The 15,372-nt window shown below is 52.6% G+C and overlaps 3 non-coding genes across 3 annotated transcripts; all 3 read right to left on the bottom strand.

Annotated features, from left to right (window-relative positions):
• Positions 1-74, bottom strand: TRNAT-CGU (transfer RNA threonine (anticodon CGU)). The gene has a single exon. It is a non-coding gene; the product is annotated as a tRNA-Thr (tRNA).
• A 3,398-nt stretch (positions 75-3,472) lies between these two features.
• On the bottom strand, positions 3,473-3,545 carry TRNAK-UUU (transfer RNA lysine (anticodon UUU)). Its single transcript has one exon. It is a non-coding gene; the product is annotated as a tRNA-Lys (tRNA).
• Positions 3,546-11,664: 8,119 nt separating this feature from the next.
• TRNAA-AGC (transfer RNA alanine (anticodon AGC)) lies at positions 11,665-11,737 on the bottom strand. The gene has a single exon. It is a non-coding gene; the product is annotated as a tRNA-Ala (tRNA).
• Between the last annotated feature and the right edge of the window lie 3,635 nt (positions 11,738-15,372).

Genomic DNA, 15,372 nt, shown 5'->3' with positions numbered 1-15,372 from the left:
AGGCACCACTGGGAGTTGAACCCAGGATCTCCTGTTTACGAGACAGGGGCTTTAGCCAGCTAAGCCATGGTGCCCCCTGCATTCAAGGTGTGGTTCTGGCAAAGAGGTATCTGTATTAGTCTGTGTCTTCAACCAAAAAGCCGTCCTGCGGCACTTTAAAGAGAACCAAACACAATTTACCAAGTGATGAGCTTTTGTGGGGCCAAACCACTCTGGTGGGCTGCCCACAACAACCCCTTCCCATTGCCCAGCACAGACATTGTGCCCGACAGAAGCTGGAGTTGCTGCTGTTAGGATAGTGAGGATGAGAGGAACGAAAAACCCCCTTTCACTTCCTGTTCCCGCTGCGCTGTACAGGTCAGACTCCACCAATCTACCCTCCTCTCTCCCCACAAGCTCCAGTGGCAGGGTCCCACCAGCAGAGCCTGGAGTCCTCCCCGTCCTTGCTCCCGCAGCCTGACTCCCCCCGTCACTTTCACTCTGTGCTCCCTACGTCCTCCTTTCTCCCTGTTTGCACCCCAGGGGTGGAGCAAGGAGTTGCCCAGCTCTGGGGCAGAGTTATCCCCTGTCTCTCACGGCATGGGGGATGGGCTGTGCTGCCCCAGCTGGAGCTTTTCAGAGTGATTGTTTGATGCAGTGTAACTAGAAGAAGAAGAAGATTTTGCCTTTCTGTCTCCTTCTGCCCTTCAGTCCCACTTGTGCAACTCCACACAACCCCTTTGGTTTATTATCAGCCCATTGCAAATCTCTGTGCCCTGGGGGTGGGGCTGACTTTACCAGCTTTCCCTGTGCGAAACCTTTGAGTAGGGCCCAGGGCTGTGACTGCGCAGTTGCAGGTCGGGGTCCACTGGGCACTTGCAGCTCCCGGTCGTGTCTGGTGCCCCCGCCCCGTGTCACGGAGGTGTGTGCTGTGTGGGGTATGTACCTGACCGTCCACTGCCATGGTCGGGGGTACCCTTGCCTGGGGAAACCCTCCTTGCTGAACAGCTGCAGGTGGGTCATGGTCAGACCCATGTGGGCATCAGTGGAGAGCTACAGACCTCCCCCCGCCATCTGCCTTGCGCGAAGACTGTTAATGCAGGGACATGAGTTGGGGATCATTGTTGGCCTCTACAGGGTATGAGTAGGATCCATGGCTCCGCACACCTTCCTGGGCGAGGCTCCTGCTTCTGGGCTGGCCGGGGGCTGGGCATCAGTGCAAAGAGCAGAGACCCCCACCCCCCTTCTGGTGCCCGGCCTCACGAGCAGAACTCTGGTTCCTTTTCTGACCACACGCCTGCTCTGCTCTCCCCTCTCCCCAGGCCTTCCTACCCTTGCTGAAGCAGGCTGCCCAGGGAAGCCCCCAGACAGGGCTGAGCTGCAGCAAGGTGGCCATGGTCAACATATCCAGCGAAGCTGGCTCCATCCAGAATGTCTGTGGCTGGGAAATGGTCCAAATCATCTCCTATCGCTGCAGCAAGGTACAGGGCACACCCAGCAGGGCCTGACTGCTGCCTGGGTTTGCTACTTGCACAAATCCTTGTCACTCGGTGTATTCCCCTTGTTCCCCATCCTACCGCCACCATTCCAGCCTCCAGCGCTGTGTTGGGCAGGGTCGGCAGATTTTGTCTGCCTGCAATTCACTTGGGCTTTAGGTCAGAGTTCCCATCTGGTGAGAAACTTTCTGTTGTGCCTGTATCCCGCCGGAGAAATCCCCACCCTGAGATGGGCTGGGACAGCTCAGCCCCAGTCTAGCCAGTCTTAGCTAAGGGAAGCGCCCCTGAAGACCTCTTCATCCTACCCACTCGTAGTGGGGGACATACCCCTTTTGGAGACCATCCTACCAGCGCAACTCCAGGAGGCCAGATCCTAACTGTGCCGAATAAAATTATGGGAGAACCAAAAGGAGCAACAATGTCACATTCTCACTTTTCCATATCGGCCCAGATCCTGCATAACTGAGAGCAGCCTCAGCACGGCTCTCAGGTGTGCTCACCTGTCCCAGCTCACTGGAAGCTTCTCGGGATCAGTGGCTCATCAAAGTGCAGCTACACCCGTATCTCTGTGGGTTGCTGTCATCTCTGAGAGCATGAGAGAGTGCAGCTCCCAGGAGCGTTCTTTTCTCACGAGTGCTTCTGATAAGCTGAGCGCTTGAGTGGCCATCGAGCAGAAAATCAAATGCTGCCCAACTGATTAGCAGAGCTCCCACAGCTGGCAGTGAGTGTTTTTATTGGTGGTGCCCGTCCGCACATGCTTTGGTGCACATACGATTTATTCTGCCCATGGAAAGATGAAATTAAAAGGAACGCTGTTCTCACCCCTTTGTCTGTCTGTCCCATCCCTCCCTTCAGCAGTGTGGGTCATTTCCTACAGGGCTCATTCCCTCCCCCACACTCTGCTGTCTCTGCTCATGGCATCTCGCCCGCAGTTCCCCCATCCCCATGTGCCCAGGCAGAGAGGTGCAAGGGTGGCTCTCACCAAAGCCCAGGTGGTGCGTGAGGGAACTCCTTGAAGAAGTGCAGTGAGACAGGAGCATTTAAGTACCAAGAGGGTAATAACAAGACAACCTGGGGCTTTGTTTGGTAACAAACCTTCTCAGCACACAAGTGGTGGCCACCAGGACTTCAGTGTTTCTGTAGCTGGCAGGATATGAACCTACCCAGGGCAATCCCCCTCGTGTCTTTGTCCCTCAAACTCACCCCAAACCCCTTGCTTGCAGTGCCAGGCTTCTGCTCTCAGCCCTTGGTCCTTGCCAGAGGTTTGCTGGGAACTTCCAGCACATTGGGAAGCCCAGGTCACACGTCTCATGCCACGTGGCAGTGGTGACTCTGGGTGGTGCTTGGAGCACAGTGTGCCACCCCAGGGCACTCACGCTGCAATGGAGACAGGCACCTCTATGGTCAGTGCCTGTCAGCATCATGTAAAGCATCCAAATGTCCGTTGTGGGTCAGGACAAAGGTCTGTCTGGCCCAGTGTCCTGTCCTCTGGGAGGGGCAACACCACGTGTTCCTGAAGCCAGCAGGCAGGTACCACTGGGAGTTGAACAAAGGATCTCCCCTTTACTAGGCAGGTTCTTTACCAACCAGGCCATGGTGCCTCCTGTAGCTAAGCTCTGCCATCTGCCCACACCTGACTCCTGCCAGCCCACCCCAGGGCCTGCCTGGCTTCAGTGGTGTTTGGATCCTGTCAGGCAGAGGCTGGAGTAGTTTTACTCCCAAAGGGGGGTGACTCATTGCACAGCCTAGAGAACGAGGTCAGTGTCACTGTGTGAGTCAGGGCTGTAAAACCCACACCCCCTCCTGAGTAAGAGGGACACTGACCTACCCCTGGTGCAGATAGTGTCCTGCCAACCAGACAGCTTTTCCCACGGCACTGCTGGCAGTGCTGGTGGTTGGGCAGTGCAGACTCAGCACACAGGTGGTCTGTGACAGCTGCAAACAGGAGGGTTTGAGAATTGTTAGGCAGGCTGAGAACATGAGTGCAAGAAAGGAAGTGCTCAGCATAGGGCTTGAACCCATGACGCTGAGATTAAAAGTCTCATGCGCTACCAACTGAGCTAGCCAGGCCACAAAACAAATGGTCCATACAGCCTATCACAGAGTAGAAAGAGTCAAAAGTGCCTGTCAGCTGAGTAAAAGTCAAATGTGAGTGTCAAAGTGCTCACAAGGGCCGGACTCCAGTCTTTGTTATCTGGGCTGCAGGAGGTGAGATGCAAAGAAAACAGACTGTTGGAGTGAATCTTGGCCAAGCCTCTCACTGGTGCTGCTCCATCTCCCGAACACCTCACACACCTACGGCAATTTCTGCACAACAAATGAATGCTGACACCATTGATCTCAGCGCAGAGCTGGTGCGGTCAGTAGAACACGTTTCTTTTTCATACAGACTGAACACAGATTTGCAGAGAGTTTTCTGTGGGAAATTGCCTGTTAGTGACTCTCCAGAGAAAGGGGCATTCGTGGCTCACAGACTGTTGTGCTTTACAACTATGAGCGATGGGACGAGAAAGCAGGACCCTGATTCATTCACTCTTCAGTTCCACTGGGGAGGGCAGCACTTTAACCGAGTGTTTTCCCTGCCTTCAATTTGCTCAGCATCAGCTGGATCAGGCTCTGACCTGCCCCAGGTGAACGTCGGTCGTCCAGCGCAGTTAGTCAAGAGGGAAGGAGAACGGGACAAAGAGGCTCCTTCTCATGCTCATTTTCCTCACCCTGATTCCTCTCCAGCCTCATGGGCAGAGCGGAGGAAGGAGACTCCCTGTGGGGAAGCCCCGGGGGTGTCTGAGATGGCCCCAGCCCTGCAGCCTGTCCCACATGGCTGGTGTCAGGGACCCTCTGTGAGGTCATCACCTTCCAACTTCTTTTAACCAATCAGCTGAGGTGCTGTAAAAGGCCCTTGTGATGTCACTCCCACACCTACCCCTGGCCAGCAGGGCTCATGTCCTGCCCCTGGCAGCCCCTTTGCATGGCTGAGCTGCTACCCCTGTGTCACCCCCACTCTCTCAGGGACATTCTGGGGCTCTAGCCGGCTGCTCATGGGAACACCAGAGGCTGCTCTGTGCCACAGGCTCTTTGCAGAGATCATCTCATCCGATGCCCCTGCAGATCACAGGCCTCCTGTATGGTGCAGTCGGGAGTGTGGCACCAAAGCGCACACCAGACAGGCACTTGGTCTGCACTGGAAGGCTCCCAGGGCGAGAGAAAGCCCCACGCCCCGGGGTGTTTGGAGGACATTAATGCAGTGACAGGAAGGGAAAGGACCCAAAGTCCACACTTGTGAGTTTGTATCATAATTCACATGCAGAACATCTCTGTGCTCAGGTCTGCACATTTCACCGTTTTATTTCTCTCTCAAGCTTAAATTTAATTCTTTGAGCAGTGAGTTCTACAATCCCTGATCTGGCCAGAGTAATGACCAATAGATAGATAGATAGATAGACACCAAACATCAATCAATCAATCTATCGAATTGGGAATACAGCTACAAATCATAAAATTCCTTCCCTTTAATTTTAGTTAAATTGAATTCCCCTTGAACTGCAGCAAGGGAGGTTGGAGATTAGGAGATATTTCCTGTCAGGGCAGTTAAGCACTGGAATAAATTGCCTCGGGTAAGGGCAAAATCTCCATCTTTGGAGATATTTTAGAATTTGGATAAATATAAAGAAGGAAACTTTTTACATTGATCCCCACTTTTCTTCCCTGAAATTAGCAGCTCCCCTACAACCGTCTCATGTGATCAGACCTGACAGAAATGTCAGTGATGTTCATATATATAAAAATCCCATTTGGGCGCGTGTAAGAAAATAAGTCTGCGGAAAGGAAAAACTGAGAAGCAGTAACAGATTTCATCATTTTTAATGAGGTGGATGAGCCTGCGACCCAGCAGCTGACTGGGCTCTGCCCCCATTAGGGAATTTCATAAGACTGAAGACTTTGGATCTTCTGTGCCCTGCTTCTTGGCCTTGGAGTCTCAACTCTTCTCTTTAGTGGCCAACACATCCCCTGCAGCCCTGGGGGAGGTAGGGAAGGGGGAAATCACATATGCAGGAATCACCCCTGTGTTTCCCATTGGCCAGGAAGGGGGAACCACAGCCAATAGGAAGAGGTGGGTTGTGTGTTCAAAATGTCACGATATGCATGGAGCCACTTTCCCCTCGCCCCCAGGAGCTGCTGCTAGTGGGAGGTGAACCTGCTTTACCCCACTGCACCAGCCCATTGCTGCACCAGAGTTTGATATGCCCCCAATCTACGCTGCTGCACAAGGGATACTGCTGCTACCCAATGCCCTGCAGCCCCCGGAGGATTTGCTGGAGTCACAGGACTGTCTAGGCTGAGTCTCTGAGCCTGTATATCAGGTCTGGCATACCCAGGCCCTCTCTGTTCCCTGGCAGCATGGCCCACACAGCACAGAAGGAACACAGGGCTGGGACTGGGGACTCATGTGTCCAGCTCCCATTGCAATGAATGAAATGAATTGGGAAATGCTGAGGTGCCCTATGCAGCTGTGCAGTCAGCATTTGGGTAAGGATGGCCCTGCCACCGTGTACTTTGCTGGCAGGGAGCAATCTAGAGCCCTGATGGGAGGAGATTCCAGCATACACATGTGGTGAGGCTGGCCAGCCTGTTGGGAAGGGGCTTTGGCCATCTCCATCCCTCCTCTTGCTTGGCTACTTCCTTCACCTGACTGAGAAGGACTTGGGCCCTGGACACAGCCTGGCCAGCCTTTCCCCATCCCAGGAGATGATGTTCATCACAAGGTTCTTGTCCTGTCCCCACTCTGTTGACCTGACCAACAAAATTCTTGCTGTCCAAAAACACCCCACCAGACCCTGGGTCTCCAGTCCATGTGGCAGAGGAAGGCTTTATGGTCACTGCCTCTACATAAGGGACAGGCTTCCGAGTGGGTCTGGAAAAGGTGAGGCTGGGGCTTGCCTGGACCCAGCCACCCAAAGCACAAAGGCAGCCCCCCAGGAGCTTGCACTGCACCACACACCTCCCACAGGAAGGGCAGTAGGATCACCCTGCCAAGTGGCACCTGCCCTCCACAGCAGCTTCAGGAGTTTTCTTTAATCTCCATTTCCTCCCCAGTTCTGCTGGACTCAAAGCTCTAGGAATGAGGGAAGTGAGAAACACAGGAGACCACTGCCCCTGCCAATCATGGCCCCCAGCTCTTCTGCAGAGGTTGTTGTGGAACTCTGGAAACCCTCTTCAGTGACATTCAAGTGTCTAAGTGTCTGGCTGTTCTACACAAGTGGTTCAGAGACGTTCAGGGTGGTGGGACTTCATTCTCCTGCTGGTGTGGGTTGATCAGCAGTAACTACAAATCTTCGTAATGACTTTGGGTTGCAACCTTTCCTCAAGATGTGAGACTGAGTCTTCCCCCCCCGACACTCCCTTCCTTCCCTTGGAGGTGGTGGGATTAGAAGCCCTCCAGGGCTCTGCTTTCTGAGTTTTCAGCTCTAAGCTACTGCATGAGGAAGAGAGCGGCCAGGCGGGTGGGTTGCTGAACCAGGGGACAGGACAGACCAGAAGGAACTGGTGGAGTGACAACAAAGTCCACAACTAGCTTAACTGTTTTCCAGTCAGCAAAGCCCAGAGACGGTTTGTCATGTCACTGGTGGGGGAAGATGGTGGAGCTTTGGAGGGGCCCCGTCCCGCTAGTAAAACAGTGGCTGGCTCAATGGGAGGAGAAGACAGGAGGGTTTCAGCCACAGCAGTGGACTCCCTAAGAGGAAATCAGGTGAACATAGAAGCAAGGCCCCTTTGGCTTCATGAAAGGGGAGGGCTTTGAACCAGTGGGGGATGCAGGCCAATTACTGGGGGGTTCCCAAAAAGCTGAGATAATGGGGGAGGCATTCTGGTGGGACTCAATTAGCCAGCAGGAGGAAAAAGCCCTTACTCAGGTGCACCTGTGGATAAGAAAACCAAGACCCTGGACAAAGAGAGATTTCCAGGTAACCGCTGTGCTACCAGGAGGTCCCACATTGACTTGAACTGAGATAGAAATTTTCAGAGTTCTAAATGCTGTCCACTTCACCCTGAGACCTGCCATTTGAATCTTTTCTGGGCACCTGTGACTCTTCATTGACTGGCACCCTGCACTCCTTGGCTAGCCAGATTGTCATGTGAACATTCCTTCTGAGAAAGGTAGAGTTGCCTCTCCAGAGAAACAAAACTATCACCATTTTCCACTGGTAAAGAGGGGCAGAGCTCAGAGGTGCAGCATTTGACTGCAGCTAAAGAGGGGCTCCATTTCAGGTGGTTTTCTTCAGGAAAATATATTTTCATTTCTATCTCCAGAACATTCAGTTTTTGCCCTGCATGTTTGCAATGAACTTCAACTCTTAAAATTTTCCTCTGCAAATGTGCCAGCACTGAGGAAATCTGTCCCTCAGCTGAGATCAGTTCCCAGCCTGCAAGGCTCAGGTTTCTGTTCCCATCAAACACACAAATGGTGGCTGAAGAAAGGACCAACACAGCAGAGAAAAGGCCCTGACAGATCCCAGCTGCAGAGCACCATGCACTGGCCCAAGGCCCCAAAGCATGACATGAACGAACCAGGTTAACCCCAGACCCACAGCCAGGGTCAGGAACTTGCCTTGAGAATGAAAGAATGAGCAGTCCATGCAGTGACTCCTGCCCCAAAGACTCATTTATGAGTAAACCTTGGGGCTCCCAGAGAGGCCAGAGTGTAGAGGAAGAGGGGTTTCTTACCTGGAACAGCTGTCTGGCATGTCCCCTTCTGCTCAGATAGACCACAAAAAAGAACCTAGGTCAAGAACAAACACAGAGAGCAAAAAACCACATGAAAAGACCACAACTTTCAGTCCTCAGAGTGCACCAAACCAATCCTCCCAACACAGGCTTGCAAGGATAAAGGTGGCCAGCAAGGCTGAATCACTGCCCAGGCTGCACCTGCAGGAAGAGGCTGGGAGCAGAGATTGTCAGCAGGAGCAGATGGGGCTATATATCAAGGATGGAAGCTGAAAAGACAGAGGCTGCTGGAAAAGGGCAGCCCCTTGTAGGGCTGAGGGTTCATAGACAGCGCATCCAGATGAAGGGGAGTTGTAGGAAGCAGTCCAGGGAAGGAGAAGTGAAACCTGAGAAGGAAAAGCCAAGAAGCGCTGGATGTGGAGTCCATGCTGAGCTACAACCAGAAGGAGAGATTCCTGCAACAGCCACTGAAGGGGTGGCATGGAAAAAGAGGACTGCCTGGGTCACTGTGGGAGAGACAGTGAATTCAAGGAGTGTAGCCCAGAAAGGGGGAAATGCCAAGTTATCCAGAAAAAGGCAGAGGCAGAAGCTGGACATTTGCGGCTTCTGCCACCAAGTTGTACTGTCCCAATGACCAGGAGGGACATAGATGTTGGGAGCACATCTTGACAGACTAATGCCTGAGCTGAGCCATCCAGTAGCAAAAGGCTGCTTCATTGTACTGAGCAAATGAACAGAGCGAAAACATGCAAAGAGACAGCAGTCCCCCAAATGTCTGGGTAAGATATCAGAGAAAGGCAGAAGAAAGGACTTGAGCCCAGGAGCTCTCCCACCCCTAGACCAACAAGCCACCATCAGCCGGTGCTCTGATAAGTACTGCACCTAACTTCACCTTTCCAAGGTCATTTCCAAGCTTTCTTCAGAGCCCTGAAGCAAGAAACCAACTTCCCACTCGGAACAGGTCACAAACCACTCTGTCAAAACAAAAGTCAGTCAAGTAGCACTTTAAGGAATTGCAGAATAATTCCTGAGGTGAGCTTTCGTGGGACAGACCCACTTCTTCAGACCACAGCCAAACCAGAACAGACTCGATATGTAAGGCAAACAGAACCAAATACAGCAGTCAAGGAGGACAAATCAGATAAACATGTTCAAGATGAGCAAATCGGAGAGTAGAGGAGTGGGGGCAGGGCAGGGAGGTGAAGAATTAGATTAAGCCAAGTATGCAAACGAGCCCTTTTAGTGACTCAGAAAATTCCCATCCCGGTTCAAACCATGTGTTAATGTGCCGAATTTGAATATTAACGACAACTCAGCTGTTTTCTTTTAAATAGCGGTGCGAAAAATTTTTTTCAGTAACATGCATACTCTTAAGTCATTAATAGAACGGTCCACCACATTAATAGGTTGACTAACTAGTTCGTGGATCTGGAGTGTTTTGATGTCTGTTTTGTGCCCATTAAGCCTTTGTCTAAGGGACTTAGAAGTCTGTCCAATATACAAAGCATCTGAGCATTGTTGGCGCATGTTGGTAAGAGAAACGCAGGGAACACAAAGTCAGGGAGAGCAGCAAACACACTCTGTGGCGGGAGCATCAGGGAGTTCAACTCAAGACTTCTTGCTCCCTGAGCAACACTCGGCCTTGCAAAACTCATCTTTGGAGGAAAAGCAAACATCACATGTCACAGTTTTAGACAAAAACAAAACCAACCAACCCCCGCCACACAAACGCCAGCTGCACTTGACTTCTCCTTGCCAAAGCCTTCCGCACACTTCCTCCTGCCTGGAGGGAGATTCAGCTGGTGCTGCTGGGCTCAGTCATTCACAGCTCTGCCTGGTCTGTGTGACGATACTCAGCACAAGTTGAGCTTCCTCCGGTGCCTTATAAGATCCAAACACCATCAAAGCTGGGCAAGTGCTTCATTGGTTGGGAAGGAGGCTCTTGAAGAGTTCCATCAGGATTTCAACAGTTTCCACCCCACCATCAACCTTAGTCTGCACCAGTCCACAAAAGAGATCCACTTCCTGCACACTAGTGTGCAGATGATAAGGGATGGTCACAGAAATACCACCCTATACTGAAAACCCACAGACCTCTTTGCTTATCTACACACCTCCAGATTCCATCCAGAGGAGACTACATGATCCAATGTAGACAGCCAGGCACGAAGGTACAACCGTATTTCCTCTGCTCCATCAGAGACAAACATCTACAAGACCTTTACTAAGCTTTCCTCAAACTACAATATCCACCAAAGGAAGTGAGGAAACAGATTGACAGAGCCAGATGGGTACCCAGAAGCCATCTGCTACAAGACAGGTCTCGCAAGGAAAACAAGAGAACACCACTAGCCATCACAAAGAGCCACTACCTAAGGCCTCTCCAACACATCATCCGTGATCTGCAAACCATCCTGGACAATGATCCTTCACTCTCACAGCCCTTGAGAGGCAGGCCTGTCCTACAGACAGCCTGCCAACCTGAAACAAATCCTCCCCACCAACTAAAGATCACAACACAGTAACTCCAAACTGGGAACCAAGCCCTGCAACAAACCTTGCTGCCACTTCTCCTCACATATCTACACCACGAATATCCTCACAGGACCTAACAGCAACCATACCAACAGGGGCTGCTTTACCTGCACATTTACTAACATTATATATACCATCGTCCATCAGCAATACCCCACTGCAATTTACATTGGCCAAACTGGACAGTCTCTATGTAAAAAACTAAATGGACATAAATCAGACATCAGAAAGGGAAATGGAAACAAACCTGTGGGAGAGCACTTCAATCTCCCTGGACACTCAGTAACAGAATTGAAAGTAGCAGTCCTACAACAAAGACATTTTAAAAATCAAATCGAGGGAGAAATCTCTGAGCTGCAATTTATTTGCAAATTTAACTCCATCAACCAAGGATTAAACAGAGACTGGGAGTTGCTGGCTCCTTCCAAAAGCAGCTTGTCTGCCCTGGGAGTTAACAGCTCCACATTAGTCTCTGACAATGGGCCACATCCCCCTGTGTGATCTGACTTGCTTTTTCCTATTTTGATCCAAACTACTGATCATCGGCCATTTCCACCTGGACAGACTAGACCTTGTCAGCTCTGGCCCTCCCTTTTACTGGGACCCCACTTTTGGTGTTCAGAGAATCATACTCACACCAACCGAGCGATCCAGCCTGCACAGTGACAGCTCACAAGGGCCCTTTCAGAAAGGAGCAAGAGGCAGCTGCAGGGTCCCTGGGGCCTCTGGAATTAGCTGGCGACCCCTCCCCCACTGCTCAGAACCCCCACAGCAGGTGGGAGAGAAGATGGTCCAAGTGCTCTTTTATGCCCTTGCACACAGCTGAGCACAGACACCTCCAAATGGCCCCTCTCCCTGGAGAGCTGCCTGGGGAGCAGCCAAGAAGAAGGAAGTGGGGATGGGTCTCCCATTGCCTTGGAAGAAAACTCTGCTCTGGAGAATGTGGGTATCGATCCCACTACCTCTTGCATGCTAAGCAAGCGCTCTACCAGTTGAGCTAATTCCCCTCTGGCCAATGAAATGCTCTGCCCCAGCCACCTCATTGTTGAGTCCATATGTCCCTGCAGCTCCCCTGACTCCTTTCCGAAGATGACACTTGTAAAACCAGTTCCAATCAGCTGGCTGGCCAAGCTGTGTCGACAGTGCTGCTGATAATGTCACGGTGACAGTTCCAAGATCTAGGTGAGCCCTTGGGGCCTCTTGACTAAGTGGCCTGGCTGCTGTGGATGGGGAGGTTCCAGCACGCACAGGGAGCTGTGCAGTGCCAGCCTTGTGGGAGGGCTCTATGGGAATCCCTGCCTGCATCACAATGCCACTGCCGGGGGGTGCTGGTGGTGCTTTCTAACAGCTCTGGCTAGTAAACACACCCAGATGGGGCACTCCGAAAACAGCTCTAGAAATAAATCACACACATGGCCAGTAATTAGAAGCATAAAAATATGCCCCAGAGCCTCAATGTGAACCCCTCCTCCCACAGACACTGACTGTCCTTGATCTCCTCTGCAGCTGCTCTCAGAAATGAAGCATCTGCCAAAGCACCACATGCTCCAGACCTCTGCAGCTGACAGAGCCACCCCTGTTGTGTGTATATCACCTGCCCATGTAGATCAGTGAAACTCTGAATCCAGGGAAGCAACACAGGCAGTGGAACCTGGTCAGAGGACACCAGGCAGTGCAGAGCCAGGCTGCCAGGCACCAGCACCCTCAGGCAGTGATAGTGTGATGCAGGCTGTGATGCCCATAGACCCCTCCCACAAGGCTGGCACTGCACAGCTCCCTGCGGGTGGGACAGCAGACAGAGCAGCTGCTGCTCCAAGGCCATGTGCTGTGGGTGAGCTGGGAGCAGCTGAGCTCAGGAGCAGGCAGCAGACTGGGGTCCCTCCAAAGGAAGCACATTGCAGCAGGGGCTGATGTTGTTACCTCTCTGCCAGGGAACATGGGCCATGTTAATGTCATACTCAGGGGAAGAGAGGGAGGGGACAGGCAGGGTCTGAGGGGACACCTGGCAGGGTCCTAGGACAGCAGGTGAGGGGCAGCAGGGTCTGAGGGAATTCCTAGCCAGGGCTCAGGGCAGTGGGGAAAGGGAGACAGAGTCTGAGAGGGGGATTCCAGGTTGGGGTTCAGGGTGGTGGGGGAGGGGCTGAGGGGATGCCTGGGTGAGATGCTGAGCAGTGGGGGAGGGACAGCAATCTCACTCCAGGAACCACACTGTACCTACAGCTGCCTGTTGCTCCTTTCTGAAAGGGCCCTTGTGAGCTGTTTCTCTGTAGCTTGGATAGTTTAGGTGGGTTGCGCACGGTTCTCACAAAACCAAGGGGTCGAGCCCTTGCTAGCCAGTAGACAAGTGCAGGGTGTTCCTCTGTTACCCTTTGCTGGACTGCTATAGGCAGCAATGTCCAAAGACATGAAGGAAGCTGAGTGGCTTCTGGAGACCTGACCAGAGTCTTGCTCAGGAGGCTTCACTCTGCTTTGCTGGCAGGAGCCCTGACCTTTATTCCCTTTACTCCATTACCATTCCAAATGCCTGTTCACTGGAGTGCTAAAGAGTGGGGTGCTGGGATGCTGATGAGCTGACCTGCAGGGCTTGTTATCTTCTGAGCAGCTGCTGCTGTGCCTGTCACAGCCCTGGATTTATTAGGAGGTTCTACACAACAAAGTTATTTCAAAATAACTATAGCAGCCTCTGCACAAGGCAACAGGTGCTTTGAAATAATGCAGAAATAAATAGGGGACGGCTTCTTTGGAAATAAGCAAACCTCCTTGTAAAAGTACAAGTACAAGTAATAGCAGCTATTTGGAAACAGGGGCTGCTAAGACAGGGGCTAGAGCCTATTTTGAAATAAGCCATAGTGTGTCCATTGGCTGCATCTGAAATTAGCTTCCTGTGTGTAGATGTGGTATTAGGAAATCTTGGTCTTGCCACTCACTGGTGCTGCAGCTCCCCAAACACTTCATGCACCCACAGTTATATTGGCACAACACATTAAGGCTGACACAACTTAGCACTGATGAGGGCAGAACCTTAACCTGGTGTTTTCCCTGTCTCTGTTTTGTCCCCCAGCAGCTGGATCAGACTCTGACCCCCCCCACACAGACGCTGCCGTCCAGCGCAGTTAGTCGTGGGAAAGGAGAAAGGGCCAAAGAGGATCCTCCTTGTGCTCACGTTCCTCACCATGAATTCTCTCCCCAGTCTCCGGGGCAGAGCTCTCAAGAAGGAGACTCCCTGAGGCAAAGCCCTGGGGGGGGTCTCTGAGATGGCCCCGGCCCTGCAGCCTGTCCCACCTGGCCATTGTGCTGGACTGTCTGTGAGGTCACCACCTCCCCACCTCCTTTAACCAATCATCTGAGGTTCTTCCAAAGGCCCTTGTGATGTCACAGACACACCCACCAGTGCCCTGCAGGGCTCATGTCCTGCCCCTGGCAGCCCCCTCTGCAAACGCACCCCAAGGGTCTGCAACAAAAAAGGCACATAAAAAACACGAAAACCCGAACTCCTCCCATCCTCAGTGTCCTGTGGGATCCTTGCACTGGGGCAGGTGGGGAGAGAGGAGGGCAGACTGGTGGATTCTGACCTGTACACTGCAGAGGGCACAATATGTGAAAGGAGAATTTTAACTCCTCCCGTCCTCAATGTCCTCTGGGCAGCAACTCCAGCTTCCCTCTGGCACAATGTCTGTGCTGGGGAATGGGAAGGTGTTGTTGTGGACAGTCCAATCGTGTGCGTTGGCCCCACAAAGACACATTTCTTTAAAGTGCAACAGGACCATTTTTTTGGTTTAAGACACAGACGAACACAGTTACCTCCCTATCAGGAAGCAGTAAGATAACAAGGAGACGATTGTGGCTTAGCTGGCTAACATACCTGCCCCATAAACAGGAGATGCCCAGTGGTGCCCTGTTGTATGTCCTCCCTTGGCAATGTCTCTCCCTGCTGGGGAAGGTAAAGGCTGATGGAAAAGGAGCGTTGGAAAGAATCTAGTCACAGCCTGGAGCTCGGGAAAAGGCAGGTGTGATTGGTGTGGGGAAGGTGCTGCTGTGGCTGCCAGAAGAGAGTCTGTGCCTCACAGCTTTGTGGTTCTGGGGAGGCCTGTGCCAGCCAGCTCCTCCAGCACGTTTGTAACACAGACACAATTCCCTGTCGGCAGGAGCTCTGTTCTGCCCTGTCTGCGGGAGCAGCTCCTGCCCCAGCCCTGCCGCTGCAGAGACACCCCCCAGCCCTGTCTGTGCACACACTAGTGCATGACAGGGAGCGTCTCGCTCCCAGGCACACCCAGCTCTGCCCCCACCCCAGCGGTAATTCACCTCTCACCCCAGCTGTCCCCAGTGCTGACCTGACACACCTGAGATCCCTCTTGTAGCTTCCTTCTGCTTCCTCACCAACATTTCCTAACCTTGCTGGGAAGCAAAACCCCTGCAGTGGACATGAATTGTGCAGGTGGGAGACGTTCTGACACAGCCCCTGGGCATGGCCCAAGGTTTCAGCTGGTGACTCTGCAGTGCAGAGGGAGGAGGAGTTTGGCTGCTAGGGGGGAGAGGTGACAGGTGTGAAGGGGAACCCGGGCAGGGCTTGTGGCTGAGGGAGGAGGTGAAATGGGCAGTGGGGGGGTCAGCAGGGTCTGAGGGGACAAGGGGATCAGGGCAC

Source organism: Carettochelys insculpta, chromosome 33, assembly GCF_033958435.1.
Source record: "Carettochelys insculpta isolate YL-2023 chromosome 33, ASM3395843v1, whole genome shotgun sequence".
Lineage (NCBI taxonomy): Eukaryota > Metazoa > Chordata > Testudines > Carettochelyidae > Carettochelys > Carettochelys insculpta.
The sequence above is the reverse complement of the archived record's forward strand: the minus strand, read 5'-3'. Positions and strand labels throughout refer to the sequence as shown.